Here is a 15269-nt window from a genome sequence, read left to right as displayed (position 1 = left end):
CTTAAGAGCTATAAACAAGATTTTATTTTCTTTGGGATTCTGAATAACACATTTTTATTTCTTAAAGGTTATTTCAAACCCTTTGTCACTCAATTGGCTAATTCTTAAGAGATTGTGTTTTAATCCTTCTACTAATAATACATTATCAATAGTAATAGAAGGTTCTTTACCTATTCTCCCAATGCCAACGATTTTACCTTTGGCATTATCGCCAAAGGTGACATATCCTCCATCCTTTTGTTTTAGAGAGGAAAACTTGGTCTTATCACCGGTCATGTGTCTTGAACACCCGCTGTCCAAGTACCATTTGTCCGTTGATGATGTTGTCCTAAAACATACCTACAATGGAGGATTCATTGTGTTAGTCTTTGGAACCCAAATCCTTTTAACTTTCTTTGTTTTGTTGTTAGTTCCATTATTAACTTTCCATTCTCCTTGTACTTTAACATACTTCCTTTTTAGTGGGCAATCAAATATTATGTGACCTTTAGTCTTACGCATATAGCAAGTAGTGTGTTCATGTTTTTTGTTTGAGGAAGTTCTAGCATAGTGCTTAGCTTCCTTTACAAAGTATCCCATGTATAATTTCTTATTCTTTTTGTTTGTTTGTTTTACCATTGTAACCTATTCCTTCTTTATTCCCATCTAGCCTTTGCTGTCCAATCATTTTTTCAAAATTATCTTTACCTTTTGTAAAATTATATATAATTTTTTCTTTATCTTCTACTAATTTCTTTAGTTCATTTATTTCTAGATCCTTTCTATTTAAGTTTTCTTTATGAGTTTTACCTAATTCTTGAGTTACTTTACTTACTTCCTCCTCTAACTTCTCAATACAAGAATCTTTTTTCTTTTTCAATGGTTTTGAATGATTTAAGTTGCTTCAATAGTTCTTTATTTTGATCCTTCAAGGTTATATTTATTTTGGAAATTTTTATGAATCTTTTATGTAAGGAAAATAATTCAGCTTATAATTCTTTGTATGAGGGCATACTATCACATGACTCGTCACAAGATTCATTGCAAGATTCTATTGAAGAGTAGTAGGAATTTACCTCTTCATCTTTTGCCATGAAGCATACGTTTGCCATCTCTTGTTCACTTGATTTGTTTTCCGTTTCGCTGGAGCTTGAGTCATCCCAAGTAGCCTTCATAGCTTCTTTCGTTTTCTTCTTGTCTTTTTTGAGCAATGGGCAGTCCGGTTTGATATGTCCTAGTTTCTTAAAATGATAGCATATAGGATGTTCACTTTTACTTTTATTTTCTTTTCTACTTGATTCTACTTTTTTAGTTTTTCTTTTTTTGAACTTCTTAGGAAATCTTTTATTCCTTCTATAAAACTTTCCTAGTCTCTTAGTGATGAATGCTAATTCATCTTGATCTAAGTCACTTGTTTCACTTTCTTTTTCACTTGAGTTGTGGCTTGATGCTTTTAGTGCAATAGATTTCTTATGCTTTGGTTTAGGATTTCTTTCTTTTAGAGCCATTTCATAGGTAAGGAGTGAACCTATGAGTTCATCTAAGGAGGTGGTCTTAAGGTTTCTTCCTTCGGTAATAACTGTAACCTTAGGTTCCCATATGGAGGGAAGACCTCTCACAATTTTCCTAATCATTTCGTAGGTGGTATAAGTTTTTCCTAAGGCACTTAAGGAATTAATTATGTTGGTGAATCTTGTGTGCATACTTAATATGGATTCATCTAAATTCATCTTGAAAGCTTCATATTCGCTTGTTAACATGTCTATCCTATTGTCCCTAACATCAATAGTTCCTTCATATGTAACTTCTAATTTGTCCCATATTTCTTTAGCCATTTTACAAGCCATGACCCTATTAAATTCATTAGTGTCTAAAGTACAATACAAAGCATTTATAGCACTTGAGTTTATTTGAAGCATCTTATAATCTAAATTGATCATATCCTTTTTCTCTTTTGGAATATGTTTTCCATCTATTATCTTGGTGGGAATCAGGTCTCCATACATAACTACTTCCCATGCTTTCCAATCCATGTGTTGGAGGTAGATTTGCATTCTCTTTTTCCAAAAGGTGTAGTTGTGTCCACAAAAAATTGGTGGACGAGTTGAAGATTGGCCCTCTCCGAAAGGAGCTACTCCTATGTTAGCCATTTAAATCTTTTTATAGCTTCTTGTTAGGAATTTTCTATAACTAAGCTCTGATACCAATTGAAATTAGGATAGCTTCCCAAGAGGGGGGGTTAATTTGAATTTTAAAATTATTTCAAGTTTACTTCTTTGTTTTATATCAACAATCACAGTAAATACAAAAAAAAATTCAACCACAACCAATCAACAAGATAATCATAATCTTGATCTTTGTATCAATAGCCTTATAATAAATTGTAAAGCATGTTGAATTTATGTTAGCCTTGTGTTCATTCCAAACTCACAATTCTTCTTTGTGTTTAGCTTTTAAACAAACTTTCAGATTAATAAGTTTAGGAGGATCAACCAACGTAGTCCGTTTCGGTCTCCGCAATCAATGCTGATCAAGCCAAAACAGATTATCCTTCGGTCTATTTAACAATTAAAGCATACACTCGGGTTGTAAGTATTGCTAAAAAATAAAGAGTACGGAAGAAGAGAAACACAAGATTTTACGAGGTTCAGCTTATACCCAGCCTATGTCCTCGCCTTTGGCAAACCACCAAAGGATTCACTAGTTTAGTTCCATTGACGGGTGGAACAATACCAATTACAATCACTCCTTCCGTTAGGCTAGAGCCTATCTCTCCAAACGAAATTCCCTCATTTGGTCCAACAATTCTATAGCCCTGAATCATCTATAAACAAGAACCAATATAAAGAAGAGTTTGCGTACAAGAAAACACTCTCATAGCAGAGTAGGTTAGTACAACATTCAACACAAGAATACTTCAAAGTAATTCAAATATAAAAGAATATGAAGCTCAATACTCAATTTAGATCACCAAGTATCTTCCAAAATTTGAAAGATTCAAGCTTTAAAGGCTTTACTTCGGAGTTTGAATCAGCAGCAATTCAATAGTTGAAGATGAATGAACACAAGAGAATTTGAGAGTTTTTTAGAGAACTTTGATTGCTGAAAATTTCTTAGTGTATCAAATCTTGGAAGTTTGGGGCTATTTATAGAAGTTTAAAAGTAATTCCTTACCCCCAAAGTTTCCTTGAAGTAATCCCCAAGTTTTTTAAAATAATAGTGTCCAAAAAATTCGTTTAAAAAATCTTCCCATTGGAAGTTTTTAAGCCAACGTTTGAGTGGCAGTCGCCTGCCACGACTTGGCAGTCGCCTGTCATAGAAGAAACTGACAACATAGAACACTGGCAGTCGCCTGCCAGAACCAAGGCAGTCACCTAGCATGACCACCCAGGTGCCTAGCTATGTTCAGGCAGTTGCCTGGCACCCTACTGCCTCTTTGATTTTTATTCATTTAATTTGGGCAGTCGCCTGGCTTTTCTGTTTAAAAAAAAAACTTTATTTCTAAAACCCTTCTTTTCTTTGATTTGAAACACATACTTTAGGGTTTTTCTAAAAATATATATCTCAGTTTCTTTTGATTTTATGAGAGCTTTAATTCAGTTTATACTTGAAATTAACTTGAAATACTTACATTCAAGCATCCTTAAAACATTAATCCTTTGATCTTCAAGTAAATCCTTGTTCTTCCATCATCTTTGAGTTTCTAATCTTTTCTTTGAGCTTTCATCAAGTTATCTTTAATCCTCATGCTCTTCAAGATCTTTTCTTTGAGCTTTCTCACTATCTTTAAGCTTTGCCTTTTTCCTAAAAAACTTTCACTTAGACCACATTAAACACATCATGATTTGTTATCATCAAAATAAGAATTGTAAGCCTTATTAGGCTAACATTTTTGTTTAAAGTTATTGCATTATTTTACTCAGGGGCCACACACTCGTTTGTTTCTATGGGGTGTATTAAATTATGTAGGAGCATAAACATAGTTATTAGACACTGAGTTGCTAGTAATTACACCAATCGGGTTAGCAGTGAGGTGTAGTAGGGTTCTCTATGGTTGTCCAGTTAATATTCAGGGAAGAATTTTATCTGCTGATTTGATAGTGCTAGACATGCACGAGTTTGATGTCATATTTGGCATGGATTAGCTAGCGGCTAACTTTTTCAGTATAGATTTTCATTTGAGAGAAGTGATATTTAGACCCCCATGAAGACTAGAATTTAAGTTTTTAGGGTCGTGAGTGCAATCTCTACCTCATTTGGTTTCAGCCATTCAGGCGAGGAGACTGCTCCTGAGTGGTTGCCAAAGATTCATAGCATTTGTGAAGGAAATGACAAAGAATGAATTGAAGTTCACTAATACACTAGTAGTAAAAGAATTTATAGATCTGTTTCCAGATGAATTACCAGGCTTACTACCTAATCGTGAGGTAGATTTTCCTATAGATCTTCTTCTAGGTACAGTATCGATCTCTAAAACACCATATCAAATGGCGGCAGCAGAGTTGGCAGAATTAAAGAATCAGTTGCAAGATTTGCTTGATAAGGGTTGTATACGACCTAGTGTATCTCCGTGGGGAGCTTCAATATTATTTGTGTAGAAGAAAGACGGAACTATGAGGATGTGTATAGATTATTGGGAAATTAATAAGGTGACAATCAAGAACAAGAATCCTCTACTCGTATAGATGATTTATTTGACCAGCTCCAGGGTATACGGGTGTATTCTAAAATTGACCTCAGATCAGGCTATCATCAGGTGAAAGTGAAAGTAGAGAACATCTCGAAGATAGCTTTTAGGACTAGATATAGGCACTATGAATTTATTATTTTGCCTTTTGGTTTGATGAATGCTTCTACAATATTCATGGATTTGATGAATAGGATTTTCCACCAATATTTAGACTAGTTTGTTGTTGTTTTTATTGATGATGTATTGGTCTATTCAAGGAGCTATGAGGAGCACAAGATGCATTTAAGGTAGGTTTTGCAGACGCTCAGGGAAAAGAAGTTGTACACCAAGTTTAGTAAATGTGAATTATAGCTCGAAAAGGTTGTTTTCTTAGAGCACGTTATCTCAGGGGATGAAATTTCTATGGATCCTATTAAAATTGACGTGGTAGCGAATTTGACTAGACCAAGGAAGGTTTAGGAGATTAGGAGTTTCTTGGGGTTAGTTGGGTATGACCTTTGTTTTGTTGAGGGATTCTCAGTGTTATCAGGGCCTCTGACACGACTGACGAGAAATAACATCATATTTCAATGGGATGACAGCTGTGAGTAGAGCTTTCAGGAATTGAAGTAAAGGCTTGTCACGACACCAGTGTTGATCATCCCATCAGGGGGTGAGGGTTATGTTATTTATAGTGATGCATCCTTAAAGGGACTTGGTCGTGTATTGATGCAGCATGGTAGAGTGGTAGCGTATGCTTTCAGGCAATTGAAAGAATATGAAAAGAACTACCCTTCCCATGATCTTGAATTGGCTATAGTAGTACATGCATTGAAGATTTGGAGGCATTACCTGTATGGCGAGTGATGTGAAATTTTCTCTGACCATAAGAGTTTAAACTACTTTTTCACTCAGAAGGAACGGAATATGAGACAGAGAAGGTGGTTGGAGCTTATTAAATATTTTGACTGCACTATCAGTTACCACCCAGGGAAAGCAAACATGGTAGCTGATGCGTTGAGCAAAAAATCTTTGGACCAGTGTTGACAACTGTGGAGATTCAGTATCCGATTATAATGGATCTAGAGAGACTCGACCTAGAGTTGGTTGATAGTGATCCTCAGATGTGTTTTGCTAGTTTAGTGATGTAGCCTACTTTGTAGGAAAGGATTAAAGCTACTCAAAAAGACGATCCAAAGTTAGCAGAAGTAATGGTCAGAGTACAGAGTGGTCAGGGACAGGAGTTTTGTATTACAGATGATGGAACTTTACGGTTCTGTTCTAGATTATGTGTTCCTGTTGATGCTGATATCAGGAAGACCATCCTTGAAGAAGCTTACTGATCTGTATACATAGTTCATCCCAGCAGTACGAAAATGTGTAGGGATCTGCAGGAGTCGTATTGGTGGAGTGGTATGAAGAAGGAGATTGCCAAGTATGTAGCACAATGTTTGATGTGCCAACAGGAATATGCTGAGCACTAGAGGCTGGTAGGTCAATTGTAGCCACTTTTTATTCTAGAGTGCAAATGAGATCATATATTATGGATTTTGTTTTAGGGCTGCCATTAGCATTGCATGCCCAGAATGACATCTGGGTGATTGTAGACCGTTTTTCTAAGACTGCCCATTTCCTTCCTATCAAGACCAGCTACTCCTTTAATCGCCTGGTAGAGATTTATATTCAAGAGATAGTCCGTTCTCATGGAATGCCATTATCTATAGTGTCAAATTAAGACCAGCGTTTCACATCGCATTTTTGGAAGTTCTTGTAGGAGGCTCTAAGGTCTGAGTTATTGTTAGCTTTACCATGATCCCAAGAGGGGAGGTGAATTGGTATTTTTAAAATTTATCTCCTAGGTATTCCTCCTAACAGTAGTATGTTCACAAGCCTAGGGTTAATCTAGTGCAAATAATGTAAATATACCAGAAATTAAATAAAGCAGTTTAAACAGTCATGCAAGCACTAGAAAGCAGTAAGAAGAGGATGACACGAAGATATGTTATCGAGGTTCGGCCAACTGCCTACGTCCCCGCCTTGGCTAACCAGCACAAGGATTATCACAATAACTTGCTCACTTAAACGGGTGGAGCGGCACCTATACAAACCAGGTCAAATTACCACAGGGCTGACCTCAACCTTTACACCAATCCTTACCAGGCTGGATTACTGCCCCCTCAGGCCATGCCTGGAATCTCTCAGATATACAATCAAAGGTACAATACAATAGTGCTTTCACGTAAAGCAGATTTGTACCACAAATGCACACAAACACAAACACCACAAATGATTTAATAATGTAAGCTCTGTATGGTCTAAATATTTCAACTCTCAACTATATTTTCTATCAGTGTAGTAAGTACGTAAGAGTGTCAATAATAATCTGTGTACCTCAAAATATTCAACCAAATATGTTTACACATAACACCAAACAAGCCTCGAGAATATTAATCAGAGAATATCTCAATCATATGAATGTGTATATGCTTGGATTGCAAAATAAATAATCTTTGTTTTCATCAAATGATATATATACTTGTATAAATATTACCACAAAGATTAGTGTAACAAGCACAAATATCTTTTCACAAATAGTTCAATAAATTCCACAAGATATTTGAGTAAACTTGAAATATGTTTTTGCAAATCAAAACAAATACAAACTCCTAAAGATATTGCAATGATAATGCAACACTCAGAAGTTTACCACAAGTCTTCTTAGAGTAGGCTTATTAGCAAAGCCTCCTAAGAAAACTTAAATTATGCTCTTGGGAGAAAAATCGATTCAAACACTTTAAACAATGAGAGCAAAACCTAGTAGACTATACACTCAAAGCACTTACAAATGATTTTGAACTTGAAGAAGTAAGCTAGAGTGTTTTTAGGAAAGGTATGAGCAAAAGGGAATCAAAGGAAATTATTTTTGCTTGAGAAAGATTTTCTTAATCCTTTTTGCTAATGGATGCTTAATCCACCAAATGAAAGAGTATATATAGACATACTGAAAAATTTTGACCATTGGAGACCTATTAGGGATTATTGGAAAAGATTAATGATGTTTAAATCAATTTAACCCTGTTTAAAATTATTTAACCGTGGTAAAAAATAGGAGCAACCCGAGAGGTCCAATCGACCAGAAATGGTTCGGTCGACCAAGACTCAAGTAGATCGGTTGACCGAGGGTATTTTGAACTGAGTGGTCGGTCGACCGAGGCAAGGCGATTTTCCAAATTTTTCGAGGTTCGATCGACCGGACCTTTTTGAACTGTATGGTTTGGTCAACCAGACCGCTGGGAATTCTCCCGAGACCCTTCGGTCGACCAGGTTGTTGGAGTACAAAGTTGGTCGGTCGACCGGGAGGTCAAAATGTTGACTCCTAGGTGGTTCGGTCGATCGGGGTCAAATGAACTGTAAGGGCTCGGTCGATCGGGCCTTGGTCAAACTGTTGACCCAGGGTCGGTTCGGTCGACCAGGCCAAAGTGAACTGCTTTGGCCGGTCGACCGAAAGTGCACCAAATGTGCATTTCGGTCCCGTATTGATACAATAAAGCCCTATGTAAGTGCCTACCACATATATGTGAAAATGTGAGTGTCCTAGAGGCACTTGGGGTCCAATTTTGAAGACACTAAAAAAGTTCGGTGTCGGTTGACCGAAGGTGCACCCTAAGGTCTTTCTATGGTCCTTTCTCATTCATGGTTCGGTTTGAGCTTACAAAATAAATCATGCATGTGATGTGTGTGCTTATTACAAACCGAATACCCTAATTACTATTACAGACAAATTTCACTAAGATTATTACAATTAAGATCAAGAGTTTGTCTTCAAGCTTTTGAGCTTTCATGTGCCATTGATGATATACTAATATGAACTTGCACATGAACTAGATATTTATTAAATACAAGAGTATTTGTCATTATCAAAACCAGGGCGTGACCTATAAGGTCAACAGTTATCTTTCAGCATGACGTTCTATCCTCATTCAGACGGGTAAACTGAGAGGACGTTGCAAATATTAGAAGATATGCTTCGAGCATGTGTCTATATTTTGGGGGTAATTGGACCCAATTTATGTCGTTGGTGGAGTTTTCGTATAATAACATTTATCAGGTCAGCATCGGTATTGCACCGTTTGAGGCACTTTATGTTGGGAGATGTCGTTCTCCTTTATATTGGGATGAGATGGGTGAGCGGTGAGTTGTGGGGCCAAAGTTAGTACAGAAAGCATATAATAAAGTTCGACTCATCAGAGATAGAATTAGTGTAGCTCAGAGCCGATAAAAGAGTTATTCTGATAACCACTGCAGGAAGTTGGAGTTTGATATTGGTAATCATGTGTTTTTTAAAATAGCTCCATTAAAAGGAGTTATGAGATTTGGAAGAAAAGGTAAACTTAGCCCTAGGTTTATTGGTCTGTTTGAGATTTTAGAGAAAATGGGGTTGGTTGCCTATAGGTTAGCTTTACCACCTGTGTTGTTGAGGATACATGACATATTCCACATTTCTATGTTGAGGAAATACGTCCTAGAACCTTTTCACGTAATTAGTTATGGTGAATTAGAACTCAGTGATTCACTAGTTTATGAGGAGGTACTGGTACAGATTCTGGATAAAAAAGAGTAGGAATTGCGTAATAAGAAGATTTCTCTAGTAAAGGTTATGTGGAGAAATCATGCAATAGAAGAAGCTTCTTGGGAGCTCGAGGAATAGATAAGGAAAAAATACCCGCATTTATTTCAAGAGGTTCAATTATAACCGTGAAAAGTGTAAATAGTTATACAATGTTTCTTTTGCAGGTACATGTAATAGTAGTTTAGTTAGTAAGTAGTCTTTTAGTTTTGGGGTAATTTTATTTTATATATATGTAATCTCCCAGAATTTGGAATGTAACTATAGTATTCCTCCACCATAAGTGAGGGTAAGTAATAAAATAAGTAGACCGTTTACTTTTAAGGGATGATGAATCTCATGGATAGTAAATTTTGAGGATGAAATTTTTATGAGGGAAAAATGTAGAGACCCGAATAATTATCGTAATTTAAAAATAGGAGGATGAGAGAAAATAAGGAATTTAAATAGAGTCTCGTTGACCAACATAGGGAGTTGGTCGATGAGTGTGCTTCAAGGGATCGTTGACAGGGGTGTATCTTGTCGATGAGAAGATACCAAGAGGCTATATCTTAGTTCTAAATTTTGTCGATGAATAGTAAGCATTTGTCGATGAACTACCTTCTTGACCTCGTCAATGAAGTGACATGTCTCATCGACGAAGGCCAGTGTACAAATAACCTAAACTTGATTTTTCAACCGAATTTCCACGCACAAATCGTCCTCTCTCTCTCTCTCTCTCTTGTTCGTCCCTTCCTCCTTCTCTCTAAGTTTTCGAGCCGGATTCTTGCCGGTTTGACGATCTGAGGCCACCACGACACTCTCGGGAAAGTTCTCTTCAAGTCTACTGGAGTGGATCGTTGGTGGGGCTGCCTTATATTTCATCCCAAATTCAAGGTAAGACTTTTTATTCATTATTTGGGTTTCTCATAGTTATAAGGAATGTAGTACACAGAGAAATATTGAAGTTTGGTTATAGGAAATGTTGTTTTTAGGGTGTTGATCGGGGAACCCTACGGGTGTAAAACTAAACTTTTTAGGGGCTTTTCAGTTGTCAAGTAAGGGAGTAAACTAAAGCAGTTATTTTCTATTAAAATAATTATTACTTATTAGAACATTAGTTTTCAAGAAGCATGTATTATATATATATGAGTATGTTGGTAAAAATGTATATTTGGGAAAATACTGTTGTTATACAGGAAATATGATTTTAGAATGGAAATTATGATCGAAATTATGATTGTATTCAGCATTGTGTGGCATGAATATTATTTTACTCAAATTGTATTATGTTAAATCAAGTTTACAGAAAAAGCATATTTATAATTATTTCAGGAATAACAGATAATACAGTATGATATGATTTCAGAATACATGATAAATAATACATTTATTCAGATCAGTATGTATGTTATGTTCAGTGCTAGGCCATGATTGATAGTCAGAGCAAGGCCGTGGATTATGTATGTTTTCGGTGCAAGGCCGTAATTACGAATGTTTTCGACGCAAGGCCGCAGTTATAAATGTAATCGGTGCAATGCCGCATTTATTTACATTATTACAGAAATCAGAACATGCTATCAATATATTTACGTTAAATAGTATAATATCTTGTATCATATGTTATTAGAACCCTAATGATAGTTTAGATCAGTTACAGGAGCACGGTACTGTAACTATATAGTTCAGTTCAGTTCAGTTCAGACTTGTTCTAACTACCCCTGCTAATAGAGGGGGTGGGAGATGGATAGTTAATGTGGCTTTCAGTGTAGAGTTGTGACGTCCACCTGGCAGTCTGAACTATCGTGTGGTGGGCTCATCATACTTATAGACATTTTTGACTCGACAGTGGTCGGCCAACCATTGTCGGCTCCCGTCTTCGGGCTGCACAACCCTTTATGGGGGGTAATACATGACATCAGCTAGTTATTCATCCTGGGTAAAATTTTAGAATTACTAGCTATATTAGATGATTTATGAATAGTATGATTTAGTAGAATTATGAAATTATATGTTTACTCAGTTATGCTAATAATAGTGTTTTCAAGTATGTGACATGTACTGTATATCTATTATAACATTAAATATTCATGTTACCATACAACTGTATTTAGTTTATTTCCCTTACTGAGAGGTGTCTCATCCCAGCTTAAACTATTTCAGGGAACCCAGAAAGATCGGCGGACCGAGGCTGCCATTGAGACAGTTTGTACTACCCCACTAGGAAGGTAAGATTTTGAGTTAGGATCAATAGGTTTTTGTTGAAAGATCCTTGATGTATCTTTTGATGTTTGGAGGATGAACATATACAGTATTATGGTGGTTTGTAGATAACTCTCGTATTATGTACATTATGGTTTGGAGATTATTATGTAATTTATTTTTACTACTGCTTAGGTTTCTGCTGTGTGTAACAGGTGTATCCCCATTACCCACGGGTTTCGGGTTGACTTTATTGAATTGTTAGTGATGGTATCAGGGTGTTTAACATGATTAATTATCTAGTAAGTTAAGCAAGTTGTTACATAGATGCTTATATGGGATGGTGACAGTCATTCAATATGCTGAGCTCGAAGACATTCAAAGTTGCCTCGAGCTTGCTTGGAATATAATCCTAGAAACAAATTATTAAGAAGCACTCCATATTAATCTAAAACTAGTGGCTCCCATACATCATTTCTAATCAACCTTAATAGTATGTCATTTGTTTCTTAATTCATAGTGATTTGATAAAATCCACGATCCAATGCAAGGAGATAGAAAGAAAGAGAGAGGAAGAGATGCTATTGCAAAGAGAGAGTTGTTTGTGAGAGGCAAACAAAAAATTGCAAATTGAATACAATTAGAACTACTTAATAACCTTACCCTAATAGTGATACAAAGACTAAAATGCCCTTTCTAAAATGTATAGAATACTCACGATGGCGCATCGAGAAGCATCGACAGTTTGCTGAGTAGAAATTGGAAACGACTAATAGTGTGAGACTTTATGAAGAAGTCAACCAACTGCATGGTAAAGGAAGTGAATGGGAGAGAGATGTTACCAAGGAGAAGATGATGGCATGTGAGATGACAATCAATTTCAATATGCTTGGTATGTTTATAAAAGAGAGAGTTGTGAGCAATCTGAATAACACTAGTGTTGTCATAATACATAGGAGTGGGTTCAGTAAGTAAGACACTCATGTCAGCAAGTAACCAATGCAACCAAACTATTTTAGTAGTAGTTGAAGCCATGGCACAATACTCAGCTTCAGTAGAAAAATGAGAAACTACAGAATGCTTCTTGCTTTTATAGGAAATGAGAGAGTCAACAAGAAAAATACAGAAACAAGTTGTGGACTTGTGGCCTGTAGGATCTTTAGCCCAATCAACATCAAAATAAGCACGAAGTTCTAAAGTAGATGTAGAAAGGAGTAATATACTCTGATACAATGTCCCTCTGATATAAAGTAAGATACAGAGAACAGCAACCTAATGGATCGTAGTGGGAGAGGAGACAGACTAACTCACAAAATGAGCTACATATGTAATATCAAGTTGAGTGATGGAGAGATAAACCAAATTGCCAACAATAGTATGGTATAAAGTTGGATCTGTCGATGGAGCCCCATCATATTAGGTATAATGAACATTTAGTTCAAAAGGAGTTCTACAGTTTGATTGTCATTAAAACGGGCTTTTTGAATGACATGTGCTGCATATTTTGACTAAATGAGGAGATAACCTTTAGGAGAATATGCTACCTCAATGCCAAGAAAGTATCTTAGGGGTACCAAATATTTCATTTCAAAGTGGTGGTGCAGCTCTGATTTTAACTTTGCAATCCCAGTTGTATCATCTCCAGTTAAAATCATATCATCTATGTTGAATTTTTGAGTCTGATCCCTGTTTTGATGCTGACAAAGCACATGTTTCTTATGTGTGTTTTTAGCAAGTCCATTAGTTTAACACACACATAAGGAAATGGAGATGGAAGCTTGTGGGACTTAAAGCCTATACGATCAGGTACATTCCATGAAGTCAGAAGGGAAAAGAAGAAGAAAAAGAAGACATTTGATTGTAATTGTGAACTGCATTTAATTTTTATTATTATTTGGTATGTAATAACGCATGCATCTACATGATATAGATTGAATGCTCAGATGACCATAGATTGATCTTAGGGGACCTAACCTCTCACACAATACCTTTCTTCTAAAATCCAAAACTTATACAAAGATTTTCAAAGTTATTTTAGGTCAAAAACAAGGTCAAAAGAAAGTTTTAACTAGCCACGGTCGACCGACCCAATCATCTTACAAATAGCCCAATCGACCAACTAGACCGTAGGCTAGAAGTCAAAGAGTTGACTAAGCTTCCGCCAACCGACCCTAACTTGAATGTAGCTTCCATGGTCGATCGACCAATGAAAATTGACTTCTTCGACCTTCCACGGCCAACCATCCTCTAAGCACAAAAATGCCCCAAGCGACCAACCCTCAAGAACCAGCAAACCAACCTTAAGACCGGACGACCGAACCTATGAAGGTTTGGAAAATCGCCTTGCTCAGCCGACCGATCATTCCTATAGCCAACCGAACCTATTTTAAAACTCAAAATGGCTGTGTGTTCGGTCAACGGACCCTGAAGGTCAGCAAACTGAACCTCTCGGGTTTCAAATTTTTTAAGGGCGTAAATGTAATTAATTTTTAATTAAACAAATTTCAAAATTCCCTCTATGTCCCTCAACGGTCAAAATTCTTGAAAATATATAGATACCCCCTTCAATTAGTAACTTCAATTAGCAATTTTTTTCTCTTAATTTGTTTAAAATCAAAGTTCCCCCACATACACTTTTACTTCAAAAATCATTTTGGGGTTAAATTTTTCATACTCTCAAACTCTCTTTGTTACTTTCTTTGAAATATTTTTTAAGAGAGTATTTTATTTGGGCATTCATTATCATCAAAGGAATTTAACTCTCATTAATTCCTTTATTGTTTTAAAATTGATTTTGAGAGTAAATCTTGGTTTCTCACGATTATTTTCTTGATAAATACTTATCAGAGAAACTTTTTGTAGGGTATAAGATCTTTGAAGTTTGTCATTGCATATTATATTCAAATATCATATCTTTGTAAAAATGCTTTTGAAAAGCAAACACCCTAAGTTCTCCTGAACTTTATTGAAAAATATTATGGAGAAATATTTGTTTGAGTTTAAATCTTTGAAGTGCTTATTATATAAATATTTTTCAAAAATTGCAAAATCATTTTGAGAAAAACACTCATACTCTACTGAGCACAAAAATTCATATCATACTAGAGTGCATAATTTAGAACTTCATCGTTCTACATCTCTGCTTGTATTTAGAAGCATGTATTTTGTACAAAAAAAAAATATTTTTAATGTACTAGTTGGGTTCAGCTCGTTAATTAAATTGGAGAGTCTCTGTCCCGTAGGGGAGATCGGTTGGATTTAGCCCATAATTGAACTAGGGAGCCTCCGCCCCGTAAAGGAGACTAGCTCGGCTCAGCCTGGTAATTGAGCTGGGGTAACCGTTGCCCCATAAGGAGAGGTGTGTAGGTTGGGGTTAGCATTGTAATGTGACTTGGGCTATTCCTCGCCCAGTAAGGAGAGGAGGTTGTAAACGGTTTCTGCTCCACCAGTTAAGTGAGTAGGGCTAGTAGAATCCTTGGGGGGTATGCCCAAGGTGGGGCCATAGGTTGGTTTGGCTGAGCCTTGATAACAAATCGTGTGTCTCGCTCGCTCTCTCTCTCTCTCTCTCTCTCTCTCTCTCTCTCTCTCTCTCTCTCTCTCTCTCTCATAGACACACACACACACACACACACATTTAATTACTACACTTTAAATTCGCATGCACACATTTATTTTAAATGAGATATGCTCTACATGTGTATGTCTGCACACATTAGTTAATCACTTTACATACACAACTATATTTGAATGTGACATGATTTGTGGTGAATCGGCGAAATTCTTAAATTAGCTGAAATAGTTTTAAATCTCAAA

The sequence above is a fragment of the Malania oleifera genome, chromosome 1 (assembly GCF_029873635.1).
Source record: "Malania oleifera isolate guangnan ecotype guangnan chromosome 1, ASM2987363v1, whole genome shotgun sequence".
Taxonomy (NCBI): domain Eukaryota; kingdom Viridiplantae; phylum Streptophyta; class Magnoliopsida; order Santalales; family Ximeniaceae; genus Malania; species Malania oleifera.
This window is presented reverse-complemented; position numbering follows the sequence as displayed.